Raw genomic sequence first — 25,584 nt, forward strand, 5'->3', positions numbered from 1 at the left:
GAACATGCTAGTCAACTAGTTTAACCAGCAGAAACCAGCCTAAACCAGCAACTTTTATTTGTCAATTTAATTGGTCATGAAGAAGAATAGCAAATACATTTGAAGTTTTACCATGAGGCTGTGCATTTTTTTTATTTGAAAGCGGTAATTTGCAATTAGTGTGATCTGTGGAGGAAGCATATACTGACTGAAGGAGCCATTTTATAGCATGGCTGATTTCTCTCTCAACTCCCTCTCGGGCTGACTAACAGCTTGTTCAGTCAAGGGTTATCAGCTGCAGATGGTTTCAGACAATAAACATGATCAAATACGGGGGCGGTTTCGCCGAGGCGCCCTGGCTGAAACATGGTTTTGATGCTCTTTGGTCTCTATACATCCCTTTTCATTTGGTTTATTCATTCGTCTTTCCACCTTTCTCCTTTATCAAACCATTTCTAACTGCTTTTTTATCTTCTGGATTATTATTATATAATTTGTTCTATTCACTACAGGACATCAAGAGCTTGAACAGATCAAACACATCAAAACTGAAAGAATGAACTCTGAATCTGCAACGTTTCAGTCTATTACCTACTTTTCCACTCAAGGTATCTTCTAAAGTGAATACCTTTCAGTACAAAGCACAATTTTCAATGTGACAATGCCATAAAGTAGCAATGGAGATACTTTCAGTGCAAAGGCATGAATTCTGTTCTCATAACTCATAATCTTTGAAAATAGATCATTCACTTTGTAGAGTCAGTGCTGACTATAAACAGTTAAAGGACTAGTTCAATCAAATCTAATATGTCATCTGTATCCACTTATATCCACTTATCCACTTGTATTTAAAAATGTTGTTTGAAGTTATGTCATGCCACATCTGAAGTCAATGGTTCCAAATGACATTGGTTCTAATTGTCACAATTTAAAAAATAATAATAATAAATAATAACTTTTTTAACTTTCAGAAGATTTTAAATATATTGTGTAAAAATCATGTGGACCATCTTTATCATGCCTTTTTGTAATTTTCAATTTCTTTTTATGGAGAAGTGTACCAAAGAGATTTTCTAAACTTCTTTGCTGAAGTACGTCAATTGGTGTGGAACAACATGAGGGTAAGTGAATAGTGACAGAAATTAATAAAAACCCTTTTAAAGGACTATTTATAAATGTACTATACATTAGCCCTTAAATTGTCAGTTATTCAAGGAGTTTGAGGAGCAAAGCATAGGGAGCCATATAAGTGGTTATCCATTTATTTTTTCAGCCTTTACCCATTGTACACATTTACTGTGATTAATTGTGTTTACCCCAACCAATCAGCATAGAGAATAGCTTGTCTAATTGTGGTGGACTTTGCCTGATTCTCTCAAAGGCTGCAGTTCTCCAAACCTCAATGGCCTCTCTACTGATTAAGCTGTTGTGGCTCTACCGAGAGAATTTGCTGATTCTGTACAAAAAACACATCACCCAGTTAGTCAATGCTAATCGTGGTATTCAATATGCATGAATTCATGTAATTCAGTACAAAACATGCTTGTCAGTTCACCACAAAGCGGGGGGTGTGGGGTGTGGGGGAGCAATCCATCGTTGTCTGAGTATTGTCTACTAAATTGTCTACTAGATTGGATTTTTTTTTTTTTTTTTTTTTAAATCAATTCCTGATTATCCAGCTTTGGATAACAATGTGTTTATTCATGTTATGTTGCCCATGCATCAGGTAGAATGCTTATACATCGGTTGCAGATGCATTGTAAAAGAAAAAAGCACCTTGTGTCCAATTTGGCTAATGATCATACGGAAGCAAGGGTCTACTTCAACCACGATGCATTCTGATTGAAAGCCACTTGGGAATGAGGAGGCATCTGATGAGGTCAATTGCAAACCTTTTCGTACAGCAATTTCCACTACACAAGGTTCAACACGTGCACCCCTTCAACCCCCTCGACTGACTTCCACTCCACCTCCTTCATCTTCATTTTTCTCTTTGTTTCATTTCGACCTACCCGCAGGATTTCTTTCACATAGTATCAAAAACTCATTCACCCTGCCTAAGCAAGACTGATGTGCAGCCTTTACAGTTTTTGGCCAAATTTCCCAGTTCTTTCTCCAGCAGTCCATTTGTTTATTTGGCTTGTATTGCTCCATATAGATTCTGTCTGGATTGTCTACCATGAAATTACGGTCATCCATAGTCAGAGGCTGCAACCATGCATGATAAGGATTTTAAAATTCATGTCGCTGTAGTCTTGATCTAACTCCCAGTTTCATCATTTGAGCATGAAAATAAAATGCAGTGCCCCCCAAAAAACCAACATTTCAAATAAGAAAATTCAGAGAATTGCTTTTCGCCTTGACTACAGAGGAGGAAAAGTACATTATATGATACCTTGTCCGAATGAGGTGTATCTGTTTCATTCGAAGATGACAAGATTATTACTTCAAGCAAAAAAAAAAAAAAAAAGTGTCAAGTCTCAGTTGCTCTCAACATTTTCAGTTTAATAAAATCATATTGTCATTTTCTACTACTGCAGTAATTCTACTAAGGGATGAATAATTGGAATTTCAGTTGATATCTTAATGCATTCTTTTGGCGTTTTTTGCCTTTTTGGCTTTATAATGACTTCCATTGAAATATGTCTGTTCATACAGGAATTTTAAAGGAAAGATGTCTTGTATAATTCAGACCTTTCTGAATATAAGTATAAAGAAGCTTTGATGAGGTTACCATCCAAATTGCTCCATCTTGTTATAAAAGTGCTACCGACTAGGTCATTGAATTTGTCACGCATCCTGCATTCAGAAAAGATCTAAAATGGTGTATCCACTGTGGAAGATGTGACAATACAGGTGCATTGTCAGTTATGATGTCCTAAAAAGCCATCAGAGAAATAGTTTGGGATAAAGCGACAGAGGCTGTGGCATAAGCCCATATATCTATCATCCCCCTGTCTCATTCACCCAGCTCAAACAGAGTTTCCTAATGGAGCAATTTCAGATGTGCCTCTGGCAAACCCTCTCTTTCGTTCTCATCACCCTCTCCTCCCTCCCTTTCATACTCGCTCCATGCAGTCCCTGGACAGGGCAGGATGCAGGCCCCATGGTGAGCACAGTCGGGTGGCTTGATGGGAAGTGCCGACCTCATGGTGCTACTGATGCTAATGGCCTGTTTAGAATAGCTGACACAAAGAAGAAGAACACGTAAAAGAGAAAGACTAAAGTCATTCGGCAGCAACTTCAAAGATACATTCCAGCTGTAGAGTCAAACCTTCCTGATTGCATAAGAGGCTTGCATGGGTTAACTAGAACCTGTGACATTACCGTACTTATTCTGATGCAATTAAGTAGACTCAGATTTCGCAGATGTGTTTGAGAAAACAGAACATTTATAAAATAATATTTATTATATTTTTACAATTTATAGTATACAAAGTACAAAGTATGGAATCAGATTGTAATGTTTTTTTTTTTTTTTTTCTAATAAGCCTCTTATTGGTTAAAAATACAGTAAAAACATATTTTAAAATATAATGTATTCAACAGTTACTCCATTGTCTCCTTCAGAAGTCATTTTTATATGCTGATTTGCTCATCAAGAAACATTTCTTATTATTATCAATGTTGAAAACAGTTGTGCTGCTTAATATTTTAGTGGAAATTTTTATAACTATTAGTATTATTATTCAGTATTCTTTGATGGCTAGAGTTCATAAGAACAGAATTTATTTGAAATAGAAATTCCTTTTAACGTTATAAATGTTTTTTGGTTTGTTTTGTTTTTTGGCTTTCAGATCAAATTCATGCATCCTTGCTGTAAAAAGTATTAATTAAAAGTATAAAAAAAAAAATTATTGACCCCAAACTTTTAAACGGTGCATGAGTACATGAAATCTGTAATACATGAGACTTATTTCAATCTGTTCACTGAAAAGATTCATTTTGATCTGTTCATTGACTCTTTCTCTAGGTTCCTGTAGGTTTGTCTCGCTCAGACTCACAACATTGACTCATTCATTGAATGGGCGTATTTGTTTAATAGGTCTACTGATATTCTCCTGCACAGCACACGCACTCAAATGCTATTTTCTTTACTGTCTTTGAAGTCAGTAAAGCAGTTACAGTGTGTGTATGGTTCACAAACAAAACAACACGTGTCTGATCCTAACTTGGCAGTTTATTGATTCTCATCAGGCTTGAGTCAGGTAGCAGACCTCGTATCTGCATAAATAACCAGAAAGATATAGTTCAGTGTTCTGGGAAAGGCACTAATAGCTACTTCTGGAAATGGCTTACACTGTTAGCCCGGATAAGTTTAATTTACTTAAAAAAATTGAGGAAACTGGTTGCCCTAAAAAAATTAAGTAATGATTAAGTAATGTGAAGTTCATTTAACTTAAAATGTTTTGTAATATTAATTACTTTGTAGTTATTACACATAGTACAGTTAAATTCAATGTACTAAGCAAGTTAATTTATAGCAACTTATATTTTACTACAAAATTAAGAAAAAAAGCAAATAAAAGGTACATTTATTCAATTTTATGTTTTATTTTAATTCAATTCCAAATACAACATTTTATGTCCTGAAAACATTTCCTTATAAAACGTGAAAAAAATAGTTTTAACAAATCAGCTTATTGTTAAGCACATAAATAGTCTATCTCAGAATCACAACAAATTGCATCAAAACTATATGGTTTGTTCACACTCCTGAGTTCACAATAGTGGCAGTATTCCATTTTAGGTGCCAGCTCACATTTTCCTAGGTTGAGCATTACCTGCTGAATAAAACTTAAAGTATTTTTCATACAGTTAGGGTAGTCCAGTTGCAGGGCATAAATCAGTCAGAAAAAAGGATACAGAAGTCCTGAGGTTGGTCGGTTCATCCATCACCAAACATCCTTCCATGACGATCTTCACTCATGATGGGTTTAGCTGAGCACTTTATAGATCAACACAGACGATTCTCACTGAAGTTTGCCTGTATGAGTCCTTGTCTGCTGCAACCTAGTAGAGGAAGACAAAGATCGACAAAGACATTATCATATAATAATGCATCAGATAATGGTATTGTCAAATACTCCATGCATCAATACATACCTGGTTTACTGTAGAAAGAGCTGGCCATTGAAGTACCATCAGGCTGAAGTCAGGCTCGTCATTGACAACTTTTCTGTGAGGAGCAAACATTAAAGTTAAAGTCTTGATTATGGCACCTGATTTTATGGTTTACATGTAATTGTGCACTGTGCAGTATGCAGATTAATACAATAATCAGCCAAAGAACAGGTCTCAGTAAACCCACATGACACACAGCTGATATGGAGTTTTATATTGTGCATAACATGTGATATAAATGTACATGTATATGTTCCAGATGTAAACAAGGAAATTGTTCTGTTCTTGTATAACTTCATTGTTTGAGCCTATAATGTTTAAATAGCTGAGCTTTTTCACAGTTATAAGGGCAATACTTACACTTCTAATCCAAAGCATCTCTTCTTGACCTGCAACACAAAACAGGATAGTCTGTTGTTAAGAAAGCTATGAACCTAAATAAAACAGTATATCCATCTGTTTTTGTTTTCAACTCGTTAATTAACTTTAACTTAATCGTTCAATCAATAGCCGTGTCGAAATAAAACACAGTCGTTAAATTATTGCACTCACCATTTTCGCGCTTCATCCTCCCTCCTCTGCTGGGAGCGCGGGTGCGGCCGCAGCCGCGGTGTTCGCCGACAGCCAGAGGTTCAAACTAAGTTTACACGCCCAACAACAGCTCCTCGTGTGAAAAAGAAACAAACGACGAAATAACGCGCGTCGAACTCGCCGATCAGGGGTTCATGCATGGTGATCCACCACACGCGAGAGAACACTAGCTAGCCGGAGAAAAAAGTTCCGTCGTTTAAACTTTAACAAACGATTTTCACTGCTCACAAATAGTTTCTCAGGGGGGAAACGATAAAAAGGCAAATGTTTGGAAAAAAATGAAACTTGCCAAAATTTGGAAAAAAATGAATGTTTGGAAAAAAATGAAACCTGTAGAACTTGCCAAAACAAATGTTCCAACTTCTCATCAACAGCTCCTTGAATTCACACACACCACGACAAAATGGCGTCATTACCTGCCGTAAACCAATGTGTAAGAGGCGTGGTCAAGAGAAAAACTTAATCATTTAAGTGCATTTAACTTAAATTTATTAACACATTCTAATTACATCCACAATTTAGTAGAATATACTTATATTTTATAAGTAATGCAATCAAACTTCAATATTTTAAGTATATTGTAATTATAAAGTTTAAGTAAATATAAAATCTGGGCTAAGAGTGTACTTTGAACCAAGTGAAAGTATATTAACTTTGTCAATGGCTAGTTTGATTCCAGACTTGAAAACAATGTTTACTTAAATTGTACAAAGGTAAAATTAGGTCAGATTGAGTGTGTATGACATAATGAAAGGTGGTTGGGTAAATATTTTCTTCGTGCTGCAACACAAAGACTCCAGGATTCAGTAACAGTGATATCTTTCCTCCAAAGCAAACATACCCAAAGAGGTCAGAACATACTCATCTTGGCTCAGTCTGTCTGTCTTTTGCTGTCTCTCTGTCTTATTCAGTTACTCCCATTTCCAAAATACCACTCAGCCATGCTTAATTAATTAACAGGCTCATTTAAATTTCCCACTGTCTGACTGCTGCATATGCAGACATTTAGAGAAATCAGTGCGGAAGAGAGGCCGTGCCGACGGTGCTTATAAAGGAACGGCTAAGCCTGCCGCCTTAAGGCCGGAACACACCAAGCCGACGGTCGGCCGTCGGGCAGTTTTTCTTCGTCGGCCGACTAAGTTTCCTCGGTGTGTTCTGCACCGTCGGCTGAAGTTGGTCCTCGTCGGCTTTGTTTCGGCCGATTCGAAATGTTGAATCGGCGTTGGACCTCGTCGGGCCGTCGGGCCATATGATCATTCTGATTGGCTGTTCAGCTAGCGAACCAGTGCATGAGAAAAGAAAAACGGAAGTGACGAAGCAAGTAAACGACGAAGTCAAGAGGGAACACACATTGTTTACCTTAGGTACGTGAAAGACATGGCTATCTGGAACGAGGCAAGTGAAGACGAATTGATCAACATGATCCAGGAAAGGCCGGGTTTGTATGACATTACGGAAAAATGTTATGTCAACCGTGTGCTGAAAGCTGAACTGTGGCGTGAGATCGAAAATAAACTCGTCATATCAGGTAAGATTTCCTTTTTGGCAATTGAGAAAGCTTGTTTGTAATTGTTCAATAGTCCATAGTAAAACTAATATAACCATTTTAGTGTTTTGTGTGTACCAAACTAAGTTTGTTTATGGAAACAGACAGTAATTAATATGTGCTGTGCTAGCATCTCATATTTCATAATAATATTAAAGTTAATCAAATTGTTAATAATATAATTAACAATACAGCAAAAAGTAACATTTGTTGGCATAACAAATACTCATTAAAGTGACAAATAAGCAGCCATAACACTTAATGCTTACAAAATTTTACTTTGTCCCTCAGAAAAAGAGCTCAAGAAGCGGTGGGATTCATTGCGAACCCAATACATGCGTTATAAGAAACAAGGACCCTCAGGAAGTTCTGGAGCTCAGAAGACTGGCAGGCAGCAATGGATCCTGAACCGCCTGCAGTTTCTAGAGCCTCACACAAAAAGGAAGGAGAGCACTTCAAATCTAATGATCATGGTAAATAAACAAATATATTTATATTTATTTATTTATTTATTGTTTAATTTCAGAATAAAATAAACATTTTGCTTTTTGTAAGATGGCAAGTGCTTCTTTAAAAGAGTCTATTCACAAGTAACTCCGCATATTAAGTCAAGCCATTACATTAACTTGTCACATTTGTATCTTATGTTTTTTAAGGAACCTGCGGCTGATAGTGATTCCTGTTCACCCTCAGATGGTACCAACAGTGACACCTGGACTGGCACCCATGAAGACCCCAGCTTCAGTGATGCTGACCTACGGTCAAGTACACCTTGGCTGAATCCACCATCTGTGGAACTGAGTCCACAGCCATGAGAAAGGACCATTTGCAAAGCTCCAACATAAAACCAAAGCCTCCAGGGAAGCGCAGGAAGATGCAAGACGAATCCTCCAGCGAGGAATCCACAAACTTGATGCGCACCATCGGCAAAATCACAGGAAAACACCAATGATGCCATCTCAGCTTACTGCAAAAATCTTGAACACAGAATGCGGAATTTGCCACCACATCTACTGCCACATTTCCAGCATGAGGTTGATAATTGCATTTTCAAATATTCAGTGGGCCACAACCATGCACTGGATGCATCTTCCAATCAGTATACACACTTGTAATTTTTTATGTAGCAAAATTGTAAACAGATATTGTAGCATTTAGTAAATATGTCACGCTTAGTTGTACGTTATATTAGAGTACTTATGCAAAGTTTATATTTCTGTACATTTTATTTATTTTAAATACCAACTGTTGATATTTTTCTGTAAATTACCTTAATGCTATTTTTGCACATTTGAAAATAAAACACTGACTTTGTGTAAAAGGTACTTCACTGTTCTTTATGTAAAAAAAAAATCACAAAACACAATGATGTAAAAATATAAACTTTATTTTGCAAATTCACACCATTGTTATAAAACATAAACCAAGGTCAAGGGGGAAAGAAACAAGTTTGCTACATGCTTAAATTTAGCCACACTGAAAGTGCACTGCACCGGTGTCCGACTTAAAGTACTGGCACAGTTTATCCCTGAGCTGTTTGGCGTGTGTTGTACTGTTGGTTGTGCGTGGCAGAGAGGCCTGCTGTAGGCCAGGGTCTTCTCTCCATCTTCCAGGGACAGTGTCATGATCTTGTTCTTCCTGGTCGATTCCTGCCATGTACACTTCACAGCACTCTTTGCGCAGAAAGTTGTGCAGAGCACAGCAAGACAAAACAATGTCCTCCACTTTGGCAGTGCTTTGAATATTAATGGTGGTTAGTAGGACGCGAAAACGATTTGCCAGGATGCCAAATGCATTTTCAACCACCCTTCGAGCTCGCGAAAGTCTGTAATTGAATATGCGTTGCTCTACAGACAGCTTGCGGTTCGGGTATGGCTTCATGAGGTATTCCTTTAAGGGGAATGCCTCATCAGCCACAATGCAGTAAGGGGCCAGCTGGTCTGATTCAGGAAGTGGTGCAGGTGCAGGAATGTTGGATGTTCTTTTCTCCAAGGCATCCTGCAATGAGCATCCCCCAAACACTCCACCATCTGAAATGCGCCCGTTGCAGCCCACATCAACATACAGAAATCTGTAGTTGCTGTCTACCAGTGCCATAAGCACTATTGAGAATGTATGCTTGTAGTTGAAGAATTTAGATCCAGATCCTGGAGGGGGACGAATGTTAATGTGCTTTCCATCCAGAGCACCCAGGCAATTTGGGAAATGCCACTGATTCTGGAATCCAACGGCTACTTGCTGCCACTCTTCCACTGTGTCTGGGCACTAAAAAACAATATAATTAAAAGAAATTAGTTTAACTCGTCAGACCATTAATAACTCAGTGATTTTGACATTCTTGAATTAACCCTGCAAAGCCCACTTCTGCCGAATTACAACAGCACTTTAAAAAAAAAATAAAAAAAGCCTGCAAATGTTTTTTTCTCTCAAGATCACATTTACATAGTTAATGGGTTCTATTGTTTGTCCTCACAATGCTATTGGGTTGAAGAAGTGTTTATAGGTCAGCGTTAGGCTCTTTATGTTTTGGGTTTTGGGGGGAGATGCCTGTTTCATTGTTCAGGGACAGGTATGAATGGTCTTGAATATGAACCTGTAAGTGCTCTGGGGGGATGAATGTGTTCTTTTAGTATGATAAGTAGAGAGCATAATAGGCCAGCCAGACTGTATTGTTTGAATGTAGTAGTGGAATTTTATTTGCACTGAAATTATAATTTGATGGATAATACTTAGATCTCTGCCCTCAACACATGGTCTACCATCCTGTCTATTCTTTCAGTTTATCTACTACAATATAAGACCCTAAAATTACCCTTATTAAAATGTAAAAAAACTAAAAATCTTTAATTTCTACATCAGAGGCCTCCTAAAACAATATCCGAGAGATCAAAAAAATTGCTCATTTTTGGGCTAAAACAAAAACATTAAACAGATACATGTATACCTTTAGGTATTTCTCTTTTAAGACTTGGTAGATTGCTGCACAGGTTTCAGGAACAAATTGCTGAATTGTGGACATTCCCACCCGGAATTGGTAAGAAAGGCTCTTGAAGCTTTCTCCTGCAAAGATTACAAACACATAACTCCACTATTAATTTTCCACACCTTTTACAGAGTCAAATCTAACACTTTTAATGCATTTGTACTACACTACATTAAAGCAAATATTTTTTTTATCAGTTATTAAAGACATTGTGCTACAAACAACCATAATAATGTTTTATACATTGTGTCTTTTTAAAGTAGGCTACAACTGGATACAAAATAATAAAATTCTTTTCACTTTTATAATGCTTCATAATACACCAAAATAAACACAACTGAAAAGGTGTTTTAATGAAATGTTCAAACAACGAATAACCTTACCTGTTGCCAAGAACCGTAGTGTAATCATCAGACGTTCCCCCACGGAGATACAATCCCGGTAGTTCGTGTTTGTTCTCTGTATGATTGGACTAATAAGTTCTTTTAACATGTGAAATTGAGTGGGAAAAAGCCGAGCGAAATTTTTAAAACCACAAGTTTCCTGTAACTCGAGCTCTCGACACAGGTTCGGGAAAGCACCTTGGGCCTGTCTCTGGAGTATCCATGGTTTCACCCATTTAGTGCGCTTTCTCCGTATTTTTCTCATCCGCTTCTTCTTTTCCTCTTCCACAAGCAAAAGACCAAGGGCTGACAAAGCCAGTGCCATTTGCAACGTGTCGGACATTTTTGAAATAACACGAATCCGTATGTGATGAGCGAGAACTGGTTTTTCATGCACCTTTGTTTATGTTTTGTATCCCTGTAGCTCTTCCGGTCTCCCTAGCAACGAACCATAGCAACGAACACAAACTACTGCCACCTGCTGGCATGGAAAGGCATTTCATCTCACGCAGGCGCAGAACGGACGTGCTATTTGGCCGTCGGCTGTCGAACGTCGGCTTGGTGTGTCAGGGCAACTTTGGACCCAGAGGCTGCCGACGCCAGCCGACGCCAGCCGACCCCGCAGTCTGCTTTCGTCGCCACTAGTTCGTCGCCGTCGGCTTGGTGTGTTCCGGCCTTTACAATTCATTTGTTGGGAATTAGCAGATGGCTTTATTTGACAGACCAACCATCCGAAACGTTTAACACTTGTTTTGCTTGGTGACGACTCTACTGTGGGGAACTGTTTGGAGTTTTCACACCTGAGTATGGTGCTGGATTTAACTAATTTTGCACTTTTAAAGGTAACACTGTGTCTGTCCACATGATCCTATGGCGGCAAGTGTCAGACTCACCTTAGTCATTTCTCGGATCTGACTCCAGGTGGTGCTCTCACTTCCACATTCTCTCTTTACTTGTGCCTTCCCATTCTCTCTGCTGATGTCCCAGTCATTGAGCTGTTAAGAGAGGTGGGGATCGATAGGAATTACATTTCTCCTGCCATTTTTGGCATTGTAATTGGAGACGAGCCAGACGTGGTTATTTTTGTGGAGTCGATCGACAGGACCTTTTAGACACTGAAGCATCAAGACACCCTCCGCTTTTGACAATCCAGTTGCTACTATTGACTAAGTCCATGTAAGGGTGAGGTGTGCATGTGCACTTTATTTTGCTTAGTATTGTTTACTAACAAAAAAGCATCACAAATGTAACAAATTGCCATTATATTACATGTTTTTCAAAATTACTGAATGTTTATTTCAATTCCTTGAGATGTTTGCAATGAGCAATCTAAATCTCTGAAATAACAAACAGGATATAGACCCTCTCTGACGGGTTTGTTAGTGTCAATCGTGGCTTTGCCTGCGCAGTTGTAAATGATTGTAATGATTCTTGACTTGAGCAATGAAAACAGTCTTCACTTGATGAGCTTGACAGCTCTTGCTCTCTCTTTCTCTCTTTCCTCAATCTACTTATGATCGTGATACTAATTAGCTTTGATGAATGAAACGTCAATGCAGGTAAGATTCTTCTTCCTCAAGACCTGCACAACCCTCAAGTCCTCTGGATCTGACGTCTGCATTTTGCATTAAAGGGATAGTTAACCCAAAAATGAAAATTTGATGTTTATCTGCTTACCCCCAGGGCATCCAAAATGTAGGTGACTTTGTTTCTTCAGTAGAACACAAATGATGATTTTTAACTCCAACCGTTGCCGTCTGTCAGTCGTATAATGCTAGTGGATGGGAACTTCTACTATAAGAGTGAATAAAACTTGCATAGACAAGTCCAAATTAAACCCTGCGGCTCGTGATGACACATTGATGTCCTAAGACACGAAACGATTGGTTTGTGCGATACAGTATACCGAACAGTATATATATAATTTTTTAACTGTAATACAGCACCAATGTCCGACCGCGTGCAGCACTCGTTAGTAAGGTCTGATCGTGCTCTGACAGCGGCAGTGATGTCTCGCATGTGCGAGATTGAAGTATATGCGCGAGACATCACTGCCGCTGTCAGAGTGCGATCAGACCAAACGAATCGAGTGATGAACGCAGTTGGACATAGTGGTGTATTAGAGGTAAAAAATTATATAAATACTCTCGCACAAACCGATCGTTTCGTGTCTTAGGACATCGTTTAATTAGCATTAAAAGATTAGCATTAAAAAAGAAATAAAAATAAATCAGAAATCAAGAATTCCTTTCATTTTTATTATTTTTAAAAAAGTATTTTTATGTATGTGTTTGTTTGTTTGTTTGTTTGTTTGTTTGTTTTTACAATGTTAACAAAAATGAAAGAAAAAAAAGATAAATATCTGACAGATTCTGAAGAGGTGTGAAAACTTAAAGGATTAAAAATTTTTAAAATTATATACTTTCTTAACCACAAATGCTTGTCTTAGACTAGCTCTGCAATGAGCCATGCATTACGTAATCATGTTGGAAAGGTCACGCATGACGTAGGTGGAAGTACTGCGGAAGGGTGGGAAATCTAATTCTCTTCTCCAACTTCCAAATCATCAGATTTTTTTGTTGTTGTTGGTTTTATTTTTTTTATTTTTTGTAAAGGCTGTTTGACTTAGTCTTTGCCCGTTCGCTTTGTAAACACTTGCTCGGTACGTCCACCTACATCACGGGATTACGTACCCTTATTCCTCGGCTGGGATTCTGTAGAGCCCATTGAAGCTGCTATTTGAACCTGGAATGTTTTCCTCAAAAACCTTAATTTCTCTTAGACTGAAGAAAGAAAGACATAAACATCTTGGATGACATGAGGAGAGTAAATGATCAGGAAATTTAAATTCTGAAATGAAATAATCCAGTATTGTTTATTTCCTTGTATTCTATACACTCTCCACTAGCACAGTTAGTCCTTCACAGAATGAGAGAGAGAGAGTGTGAGAAAAAGAGAGATGTTACAGCTTGTTGAGACATGCGGGGAGTGAGAAGTGGAAACATCAGTCAGACTGTCCTGTGACTGTCAATTCACATCAAAGAGGAGAATGCTGAACACTAAAACCACTGCACTGTAGATTACCTGTCACAATTCAACCATCTCACCCCTTTCCCATCACACTTCCTCTTCTTTCATCCTCACCTCTCTCTATCTTCGTCTATCACTTCCTCGTTCTGCTAGCATGTGAAAAAACATACCAGAATTGACTTTATTACCAAATAGAATGCTACACTAATGTGCTTGTGTGTACAGTAGACCAACTTAGTGCTGGTTTGGTGTTGAGCTGAATTGTCATGCTTTTTGACTAACACGTTATTTTCTTGGTCCATGTCTTGTTGGTTAAGCTAATTAAGAAGCTTTGGTCCCACTTTATATTAAGTGGCCTTAACCACTATGTACTTGCAAAACACTTTTGCTGCTATTGAGGTGGGATACGGGTAAGGCTCGGGACAGGTTTGGTGGTATGGGTAGGTTTAAGGGTGGGTTAAAGTGTAAGGGATGGGTCAACAGTGTCATTATAAATGTAATTACAGAAATTAATTACAGATGTAATTACATGCAGGTATTTTTAAAATATAAGTACAATGTAAAAACATGTATGTACACAATAAGTGCATTGTATCAAATTATTAATTTAAAAGTAAGTACATAGTAGTTAAGGCCACCTCATATAAATTGGGACTGAAGCTTCTTTTCAGCAGGGGATCTGCATGACAGGTGTTTCATTACAGTAAATAATTCTGAGATAGTAAAATGATTTTCAGAGTTGTAATAAAACACATTAAAAGGATATGCTTTGCTGGTGACAAGAAAGTACAGGGAGTGTGACAGTATTGGGACATACTTCCACATCATAAATTTATATCTTGATGCAACATACACTGTAAAAAAAAATATTTTCATTATTTATCACAACATTTTTTCTTTTGTCAAATCAATTTCAATAATTAATGTGGCTCATATAACATAATATTTTGAGTTTCTGTTGATTAAACCAATCGCCTTCATTTTAACTCAAATTTTTTTGTCAATGAACTCAAAATTTTAAGGCAACCAGGTAACTTACTTTTTTAAGTTAAAACAACAATTCTTTTTTACAGTGTACCCCCTTTTCAGAGTTTGTTTGCTTTTATGTATAAGAGAGTAGCTAAATAATTGCCTTAATGTAAATTAAACCACATTCGCAATTCATTTTACTTGCATTATGTGACCTTTTTATTATTTTTTGAGTATTATTTAATTAATTGCTAATTAATAAAGGGGAAAGGAAAGCTGTGGAGCAAGTTATTATATTATGATAAAGGATCAAAAACTTAAAACATTTAATAATTTGTACTGATGAATTATGCACAATAAGATCATAAATATGTATTGAGAAAGTTACATTTTAATATGCAAATTGGCATGCACGGTCAGTAGTTGTAGTTCAGATTTCATTGATGATTTGAAATATTTTGAAATATGTTACTAAAATGAAATCTTGGCACATAGTTTTGGAGCCTTTTTCTCCCAAAAATCAATTCTTTCTCAATTCAAGAAGATAGGAGCTCTGCATGACTAAAAATGACTGGCACCAGTGAATTGACAGACTTAAAAATAAATAAATAACATTCAAATACAAAACCAAAGTCCTAAATCCTCACCTCTGGGCTGTACATTTAATATTGAATGAAAAGGTACAGAGAAGCCATCTGGATTGAACCATTCTGCTATTCTTCTAAATTAATCAAGGGGAAAACCTGAGGAGGTTTGGATTAGGCCAAAGCCTTCTGAGATTAGAACAGACTCTCAGACTGCCTGTGGAAGTATGTAAATCACAAAACCAGTGCCTTCAGAGTGTTGCCAGCAGCGGTGGATTCATCTTTTTCATAGAGCCACTCCACAGGATAAAATCCTAAAATGTTGAGTGTTACACAACACTAAAAAAAAAATCAAATTCACACTCTCAGGACAAACAGCCCTTGCAAGTACATACTGACTGCTTGTGTGAGCGTGTGTGTGAAGTGCCAGCTGCAAAATACCCTCTTTGTGTACAAAAAATGAAAGACTCGCCAATGTGGGAGTCATGGAGAGAGCAGAATGAGTTGTTAAGAGCTGCATCTGTGGAAGAAGCACAGTGCAAATTAATGGATACATGGCGTACCACAAATCTCGGGGGAACCATGAGGCGGGACCCTGGCCATAAGAAGTGATGTCATTTATGAGTGTTTTTATCAGCCCACAGAGTTTTGAGACAGTTATATTATGGTCAAATTTGCCAATATAAAGTGGTTTCTTTCTAGAGCTGGTCTCTCGTACAACAGTGTAGACAGACTGGTGGCGTTGGAGGGTCAGGTGTCCTGTGCACTGAGAGTTTAGCCGATCCCATTCTTTTCTTTTCAATTAGAGAGGTGTACAGGCCTCTTACAGGCACTGTAAATCACAGGTGAGAAGGGCAGAGAGAGGGAGAGAAAGAGAGAAGCCAAGCCCTTGATCCAAAAGCAATCTGCTAGCATGCACTGCATCACATCTGACACCCACCTATAAAGAATAAAAAGAGGAGTAATAGGGTATACCAATCAGTTTTTTTTTCTTTCTTTCACACAAGCACACACACGTACACACACACACATTGGGTTTTATGTTTTATGGGGACATTCCATAGACACAATGATTTTTATACTGTAAATGTGTATTCATAATGTTGCTGTTGTTTAATCACCCCTCTGTCCTTGTATGACGTGAGCTGTTTAGCGCTTGTTTGAAAACATATTCAGGCTTTTATACAGTCAGTCCGTATTCATCAACCATGTGATGAATTGAACTGAGAATGCCAATTCAGTTTGAAAAGAGGTTGCAAACAGTGAATTGAAGTTTGAAATGGACCTTTAAAGGTGCTAAAGAGGATCTTTTCGTCGACTGAGAAACCAAAGACTGTTACTGAGTTTTTGAAATGAGCGCATGCGTAAGAATTTCGAGGGAATGCCTCTCAAAACTCGTAAACACTCGTATTGGAACACAAGTGTTTACCGCCGGCATTCGCTGTGTCATGTTAGTGGATTCATTATGTCGGACTCACCGCAGGTAACTCATAATCTGCAGTTGTTACTCTTGTCTCCTGACAAAAACATTGCATGCGGCACCTGTGGAGTGTGGAAAGTTACTGGAGCGCGTCTCTCACAAGAAACGTCACGGCAGTGATTGACAAGCCAGAGGGCCAATCTTTTACGCGATTGGCTGATGTTTTTAAGGCCCTACCTCGTGCACAGATGATGTATATTAATATTATTCCTTTCAGTGCACCTAATAAATAGTTTTTTATCAGTTAGTAAAGACAGTTTCAAGTAATATTGCAAAATTGTATAAAGCAAAACATCCTCTTTCGCACCTTTAAGGAAATAAAGTTAGATTAGAATGAAGGAAAAAAACCAACAAAAAAAAACAAATCCAAGTGTAGTTTTCAATATTTTCTTTTGATATAAATAACTATAAACATTATCATACAACATTAGCCGATATATTAATTATATTAATTAGTATTCATTTATATATATTTTATTTATTAACTTTTGCCTACTTTTGTTTAATAATTTTAACTTCCATTTTTTTCTAAATCGTTGTAAAAGAACAGTTCATTTCACAAAATCCTCTGATGCTCCCAAATAAAGACGGGTGCACACTGTGCAATTTATAATAGTCTTTTACGATTGTTGCTTGTCAGACTGTACGAACATGATTATCATGTTACACTGTGGGATCTCAGTTGTCCTATATGTCAGACTGTACGACAGTAAAGACACATTAAAAACTGACGTATGCATAAAAACTTGTCCAGAGTATTACATCATCAACCCATACATGTTCGGTGACTGTGAGCTGCATTACACATGGGACTGAAATAGAATATCAGTCATATAATATCAGAATATCACGCAATATCGCGTTCAATATCGATATGAATCGCCGTCGATATTGAACGCGATATTGCGTGGCTTATCAGTGAACTACGGCTCTGTCTATTAAATGCCGCTTCATTTGAAAGCAGGTGATGGTTATTTAGCGGTAATCAGGGAACCGGCTTTACTGACGAAATGCGCGTGACAAAAGCATTCGATATATCGCCCAGCCCTAGTGGCTAACAAAGAAATCTCTAGCATTAATTTTGATCACAGCTTATATTGAAAAACAAAGACAATTTGATATTTGTCGTAGGAGAAGTCACACTGCAGGACTGTGCGCCAAATCTACTGACACTGCCAGAACTTCGTTGGAGGTAAAATCTGATCGCAACGGTCATCAATCAGCTGTCCGTGAACAGTCTCAAAATTTGTCTCAGATGACCAAATCAAGATGTGGCCAAAATTGCACAGTGTGCACCTGCCTTAAAGGAATGTTTTGACAGCTGAACTAAGTCAAATATGACAAATCATAATTGCTGTTCATTTGTATTAAAAGGCATAATTAGTCAAAATAGTTTGTTTGGAAATCTTGTGTTGCAAAACAAAAAATCCTGTGTTGAATATATTTAAATTTATTAATTTATTCTTCCTGCTCCAGTTCAAATTCCAGTTAAACATTGTGTGTTTTAGTCAGTTCAACTCAACTGATAATTTCTTAAAATTAAGACTAAATTTAAAGTCTAAAGTTTAATTTTCTATCTATTTTTAGCAATTCATGCTGAATTAATTGCAGGAAATTGTGGAGGTGTTGAAGTAGAATAGAAATAGTCTGAATATCAGTACAGCACTGCCTTGCAATCTCCATAATAAATTATGTGAAGTTTCTCTGATGTACCACACGTATTCAGGAAGTTACCAGTACAACATAAGACAAAACATTGTCCTTTTTTTCCAAGAAATTTCAAACTCCACCTTTGGTTATTTTAACATTTTGCCTTTATTTTTACTGTTAAAGTTGTTGCATATATTTTGTCTTTGTATTGTAGATTCATGTGTATCTTTTGCTATATTCATAACACTTATATAAGCCTCTTCTCAAAAATACCACACAGACAGAGTGGTATCCCATCATGCTCTGCTTCACCTTGTCACTTCTGATCTTTCTGAGTGAGCTTTTTTCCACTAGCCCCAAGGGTCCTGCCCTCTCATGTCCCTTTCCCCCTTCACTGTCTGCTGTCGTTTTTTCCTCACTCTGTCTGTTTCACTGTCCTCCTTCCTGTTATTTGAAAGATATCCTTTTTTAACCCCCATTGTCTGTGTTGTAAAATGGCAGCAGACATAGTACAAAATGGAGAGCTGTGAGTTTCTCATGGTGGACAGACAAGACACAGATCTATATAGACGTTTATAGAATTTTGTCTTACTTTGTAGTCTAATTTCTCATTTTTTGTGGTCATTTAGGGTTTTTTCTGTCATTACTGACCTGTTAATTGCAGCACATTCTGACTTGTTTGAAGGGGAACTTGAAGCTGAGCTCATATGATATTAAAATTAGACTTTAATATCTTGATTGTTTCTTCTAGATAGCCTGCCTAATACATAGTACAATGTAATACATAATACAATGATACCAAGCTCCCGATGGATCTCCGTAAAAGACGTCACTCTCTTTCCTTTTACACCACTGTGTGTACGTGGGAGAGGCTTGGGGCTCTAATTACTCCAAAATAAGAAAAATACATGATGAAATAAACAACAGACATCCTGGCCTGAGGCCATTGCCTACACTGGATGACTAATAGCATTTACTGTTAGTATTTGACTGGTGTCATGTTTATGAATAAATCATTTGTGCTTTTTGGTCACAAATAAGTCGGGGTGTTAAAAACACAGTTGGCCTGAACTTGAGGCTCCATGGGGACAACAGCTGGCGTCCTGCTCTTAAGAATACACTCATATGCCAAAAAACCTATCTGTATTACTTCCATCGCTTCTTGCTTCCAAAATTCACCGCTTTCCTCTAGCTGATCTGCCCCGCCTGAGCCAAACGTCCATTATTTACACTTGTTCTGGGTTTAAATGAGAGCAGCTGTGAGCCGATCAGCGAGCAATGCCCTGAGGGTTCCTAGCACACTTAGTTTTTGGGGGGTTTTTTTCTGCCCAAGCTGATGCGATTCTGCACTCACAGTCTCAAGTCCTTTTACCAGGCTAGTTTAAAGCAACAAAGAGGAATTTAGGAGTTTTTCATCATCCTCCGCAGAAGCGAGAGGTAATTGAAAAAGGGGGGATTTTGTGCATGGGCTAAATAGAGAGGCAGTGGCCCTGTAGCAAAGCGAGGTTAATAACTTTTCCACTTTCATTACCCTAGAGATGGACTGCAGGGGACTTAAACATAGCCCGTGGACACTGGAGAACTCTACTTCTCTTATCTTACTTTCAGTTCTCTCTCTTTCACTCACCTGTTCACATATAAATTGCAAAACACACAGCACCTACTCAACAGTCAACCTGGTTTCTTTCTTGGTTTGGCCTGATGGATGGGTGGATGGATGGATGGATGGATGGATGGATGGTTTTGTCAAAAGAAACATAAATGGGTTGTTTTTGTTCTGTTCTGTTCTTTTCTTTTACTTTTCCAGCATGCCACATCTGTGTATCAGCTTTAGCTGTGGTTGACTCTTTTTGCCGTAATGTCCCTTAGCAGAATTAATGTCTCCTGGAGGTTAATTACTACAATTCCCCCATCGGGCAGTTTTACTGTAAAATAAGTGAATTATACATTCATATTTTACATTTTGCCCTTGACATTCCAGTTTGTTCCTTATGGCCTAATTATTCCACTGACCGCTAGCACATGAAAACTTACCACTTACCACTAACACACCAAACACTCAAACTGAAGTAGAAAAGTACATAAATGTTCTCATCCTGATTATCTGCATTCCACCTTGCAGCATGTAATAAAAATCCATTAGTATGCACTTTGCATATTCATATATTTCCTGTACTGTTCCTTTATAGATAGCACTTGTTTTGATCATAAAATGAAATGGCATTTACTTTAGAGGCTTTAATTAGTATTTGTCTGATAAGCGTCATGCAATTCAATAAAGTACTCTTAATTGTTTGACACAACATCAGTGAATTATTTATTTGTTTTCATACAGCCTTTACTTGTGTTCAGTTCTCTTTTTTTAATTTAATTTTAATATAGTTTCATTGTTAGTTCTCCCTTCGGATCTAAAGATCTTGCTATGATTATTGCTTTGTATCCACGGGAAAGCAATTTGAAAGTCTTGGTGAACATTATCTTTAAGACACAATGAGACACAAAATTAAGAATTTTGGTTTAATTAAAAGGTTGTGCTTTCATTTTTAAGGCCCTTCTTGTTCTTGCTCCACAATATATGTGTGTGGACGCTCAAGACGCCACCTCTAGGGTCACTGGGGTCGTGCAGCCAGCTCCTCCTCTCTGTTTCCCGCTCTGGCTTAAAGTCTAAAAGACACCTGGCTTTTTTAGCTGTCCTCACTGAGCACTGGAAGAGTCTCGCTCTTCATCTTAGGTCCACCGTCACCGTTGGCATATTTTGAATCCACTCAGAAATTCGCTATCAGAGGTGAGTTGTGCGGTCAGGAAAGCTTGCACCCACGAGGAACTTTACAGGGTGAGTACTCCCAAGCAAGCTTCATTACAACTTCAGTTTGTTAAAAGATTAAAACTTAGTTGTGTGAAGAAAAGAGGTTGTCCATACCTGTAGTGCTTAATTTTTCTGTCACAAACTAACTTGTGTGCAGTGTTAATTTTGACAGCAAATTTTGATTTAGTTTTAGTCATAGTCTTTTGACTAAAATGCCATTTGGTTTAGTCATATTTTAGTCATCAGAAATTGTTTTAGTTTTAGTCTAGTTTTAGTCGACTAAATATCATAAGATAAAATCTAAAGGGTTTAGTTCAGTTGTAATGCACTAAGTAAGCATTTCTCAGATCCAATACACTGATATACATCTAATATTCTCCAAACTGTTTATGTTCACTTAAGACAACAAACTGTACTTTACTCGCCAAAGTGGACGGTGTTTGATCATTCAAGTGCAAAAAGACACGAAAGAGAGCTCAATTCGGTACTTGTCAGGTACTGACAAAGTTGTCATAGAGGTAGTTTTTGTTTAAAATTTTGATTACATTTTTAGTTTTTCTTTTAAATGTCTATATAGTTTTTGATTTTTCTGTTTTAGTTAGTTTAGTACATCAGGTTAAGCTAAAGCTTAGAAACTAGATAAAATAAAATAAGCTTACTTTTTTATATATTTATTTTTTATTTCAGTTAACGTTTATTTCAAGTAATGAAGATTTTTTTTATGGTCTTAGGTTTAGTTAACTATAATAACCCTTATACTTGTAAAATATATTGAATAGTGTGTCAAGTAATATTCTCAGTCTTGCTTTCCTGTGACAGAAGTACATTAGTTTACTATGAATTAAATAGAAATTAAATTAAATACAGTTTATTGTTTAAACAAAATAACAATAATGAGCTGGAAAATGTCTACAGTCTGCACTGTAGCAGGCTGCTCATTTAAGTTCAGATGAGGGAGATAAAATATGCATTCTTACAACCGTCTAAAACATATTACCATATAAACGTTGTGTAGTAAACAATCTCATAATTCATCAACATTAGCTCATATAAGAAATCGCTTGGTATAATTGTGCGCTATTCATTAATTGCAAAGCAAGCCTGTAGAGGGTGCAACAGCGCCATGTTTCCCGCAGTTAGATCAGCACGTTATGTTACACAGCAGCTCTGACTGGATATCTTCCCAAATCGCCCCCCTCTATCATTTCCGTCTCGTTTTTATTCGTTGACAAAAATTTGAGTAGATTTTAGTCATAGTTTTAGTCATTCATGCATTTTTTTTTTAGTCAACGTCTCATTTTCGTCCTTGAAAAAATGTCATTGATGAAGATTATTCGTCAACGAAATTAACATTGCTTGTGGAACCTTTGTTTGTTGCCACCTTCAGATTTTTTTTATTTTTTTTGGAAGCTTCTGAGCTTTACGAATCTTTTATTTCGAATTAGTGATTGAGATCTCCTATCAAACAGCTAAACTGCTGAAATCACGTGACTTTGGCAGTCTGATCCACTGATTCGATTCGTAAAGCTCCGAAGCAGTGTTTTGAAATCAGCCATCACTAGATATTGTTGAAAAGTCATTATTTTGGTTTTTTTTGGTGCACAAAAAGTATTCTCGTCGCTTTATAATATTAAAGTAGAACCACTGTACTCACATTAAATATGTTTTTAGTACCTTTATGGATCTTGAGAGAGGAAATGTCATTTGCTCTCAATAGAGGCCTCACTGAGCCATCGGGTTTCATCAAAAATATCTTAATTTGTGTTCCGAAGATAAACAAAGGTCTTGGGGTGTAGAACGACATGAGGGTGAGTAATAAATGACAGAATTTTTTTGGGTGAACAAACACTTTAATGTCAATATGTGTTTACAGTGTATCATTATAGTCAAATATCAGCTACCAATAACTACAGAAAACATGATTATTGTTGTTGCCACTGAGAGGTCGAAGCTGCTCACCCGTGTTCACACCTGTTCATTGCCTGCAGCATCCAATCTCTGCCAGTTTATGTGTTACCGGTGTTTTTCATCCCTCCTCCTCTTTCTTTCTTTCTTTCTTTCTTTCTTTCTTTCTTTCTTTCTTTCTTTCTTTCTTTCTTTCTTTCTTTCTTTCTTTCTTTCTTTCTTTCTTTCTTTCTTTCTTTCTTTCTTTCTCATCTCATTGATTTGTACTATTGATCCGAACCATGGCATTCACATAGACATTTTTTTTCCTTTTAGTGTTTTTTAAGACTCAACCAAATGTGTCCTTTTTCTTTGTTCTTTGCTACTTCCTCTGCTTCAGACAAATTGTTTGACAAAACGATTACACACCATTAGCCTCTTCCCACTCCAGCTTTTTCCAGAGTCATTACAACTGAGATATGCACCTCACTGTTAGCTCAAATAACGATTTGGTTTGAACTTTTCCTTTGTAGTCAACTCGCTTTGTGCAGTCAACTATCTACCACAGCATGCATTATTCATGCAAACACAACATTTGAAAGAGACATGGTTGTGCATGTTAAGTTGCAGATTTGAGCATATTCATAAATGTGAGAGACCAATTTGTCTGTTTATCTGTTGATAAAATACTTGCAGACATCATAGTAATACTATGTATTCTTTGAGGAACCATGCTTTATGATTATAGTAATCAGTCATACAGTATAGTATATATCAAAGTACCATGCTATTATCTCAGTTCATTGCAGTTCAATTCAGTTTACAATACATATTTTTCAATACAGCGTCCAGTGCTATGGTACTCTATATAGCATCACACAGTCACATCACACAGAAAAATCATCACAGCAAAACCATCAAATAGAGAAATAGAGATCAGACTGTTGCCACCTCACTTGCTCCCTCATACATACACATACTCATTCACACATACATACAGAACAGAAAGCATTAAGCTTCCCCTTTTCATTTTTTCTTGCATTTTACACCTTCGAGTTTAACACTTCTTTCTCCCTTCAATAACACAATAAATTGAGCACATCTATAAATAAAACAATATGTGTTCAGGAACATTCATTCCCCCACAATTACCAATTTATCTTTCTCAACACCCTTATTTAGATGAAATTTTCACCTGTTCTCTAATGCTAATTTGCTCTGCCATATTAGACTGACACTCTACAAAGTTTTAGGTATTTTTTTCCACCTTGCTTCTTGCTAACAACTTTGTTTCAAACTCCAGTGTGTTAGTTCTTAATCTTGAACGTTTAACATTTAAACGTTAATTATAAAATAAAATAAAATAAAACATCACTTAGCAATGTAGTACAGTGATTTTACTACTGGAAGGGGGTATTCCTAGGATTTAGGGAAGCAGTGTTGCTAATATACAATAGTATATTAACCTTTTTTTATTAATAATTTTTTATCCGTTTCAGCAAGTAATACAGTTCATTAGCTTACATTATCTGTACACTCTTTACAGTTGCCAAGCAACATATATAATTCAAATGGTGTGATGTCACAGGTGTGCACATATCAGCAGTTTACAAATTTGAATGTGGCTCACTGAATCAGAGAAATAACTATCCATTTAAAAGGCTATTAAAATTTAATTGGACTTTGCATGATATCAGAACAATATGTAATCAACTAGATGAATACTTTGTTTCTATACACATTTGTACATACACATAAGTAAGCAACTAAACAAATGTGCAGACATTCGCATGACAACTTCTTGAAACTAAATCACTGCCATCCACACCATCTCACGCCCAGTGCTGAGAGACTGGTGCATCTGCAAGTATTTCACAGAAATGACTCAAACACAATCAAACTTGTGAAGACACATTACGCACATGTTGATTCGTCATTGAGATTCAGTGCATCAGTGAATATGAAATGTCTTCTCTCAGTTGCAACTCCACACTAACATTCTTTGATTGCATTATGCATGCATTTGTTTTTTAATATGCAATAAACATGTTGCAGGGCTAGATCGCTGGTGACAAATGGAAGTCAACTCCAGTTAAGTGGAAGTAATTGATGATTACATGCTTGGTTACACCTCAATTTTAAACCAGGACATATAGACGACCAAGATCAAAGTCCAAAGCAAATAATGGTAATTGTGATTCAAGACACACGTTTGCACTACTGTTTTTAATTTCTGCAAGATGAAAGAGAGTGTCATGGGCCCAAACATCCTCACCTACCCTCACTTGCTCGATAACATGACTAGTGCCTCCACGCCACAGTTCAGAAAATACAACACTCTGGGGCCCTCAAAAATGAGAAATGAAGAGTCCAACCAAAGTAGAAGCAACTCAAGCACCAAATGACAACCCAGTGTACATAAAGGAAATGCTCTGTTTGTCTACTGCATGGAATAGATGGGATGTGGAGTCGTAGTTTTGCTCTGGCAGCAGTGGAGGTTTTGGTAGTGGAGCGCAACCCAGTTGGGAAAACTGGAAGGATGAGGCAGGAAGCAAGGAAAGGAGGGAGAGGAGCA

At 37.2% G+C, this 25,584-nt stretch overlaps 1 protein-coding gene across 8 annotated transcripts in view; it reads left to right on the forward strand.

Annotated features, from left to right (window-relative positions):
• Positions 1-25,584, forward strand: part of syt1a (synaptotagmin Ia) — a 226,822-nt gene that overhangs the window by 157,477 nt on the left and 43,761 nt on the right. The window contains exon 1 of one of the 8 annotated variants that reach the window (XM_067392195.1): positions 11,708-11,782. The exons of the other annotated variants lie outside the window; for them this stretch is intronic. The gene's annotated coding sequence lies outside the window, so the exon portion shown is untranslated. Of the gene's footprint in view, positions 1-11,707; positions 11,783-25,584 lie in introns of those variants that run through there. 8 annotated transcript variants of the gene reach the window in all.

The sequence above is a fragment of the Chanodichthys erythropterus genome, chromosome 8, assembly GCF_024489055.1.
Source record: "Chanodichthys erythropterus isolate Z2021 chromosome 8, ASM2448905v1, whole genome shotgun sequence".
In the NCBI taxonomy this organism is placed as follows: domain Eukaryota; kingdom Metazoa; phylum Chordata; class Actinopteri; order Cypriniformes; family Xenocyprididae; genus Chanodichthys; species Chanodichthys erythropterus.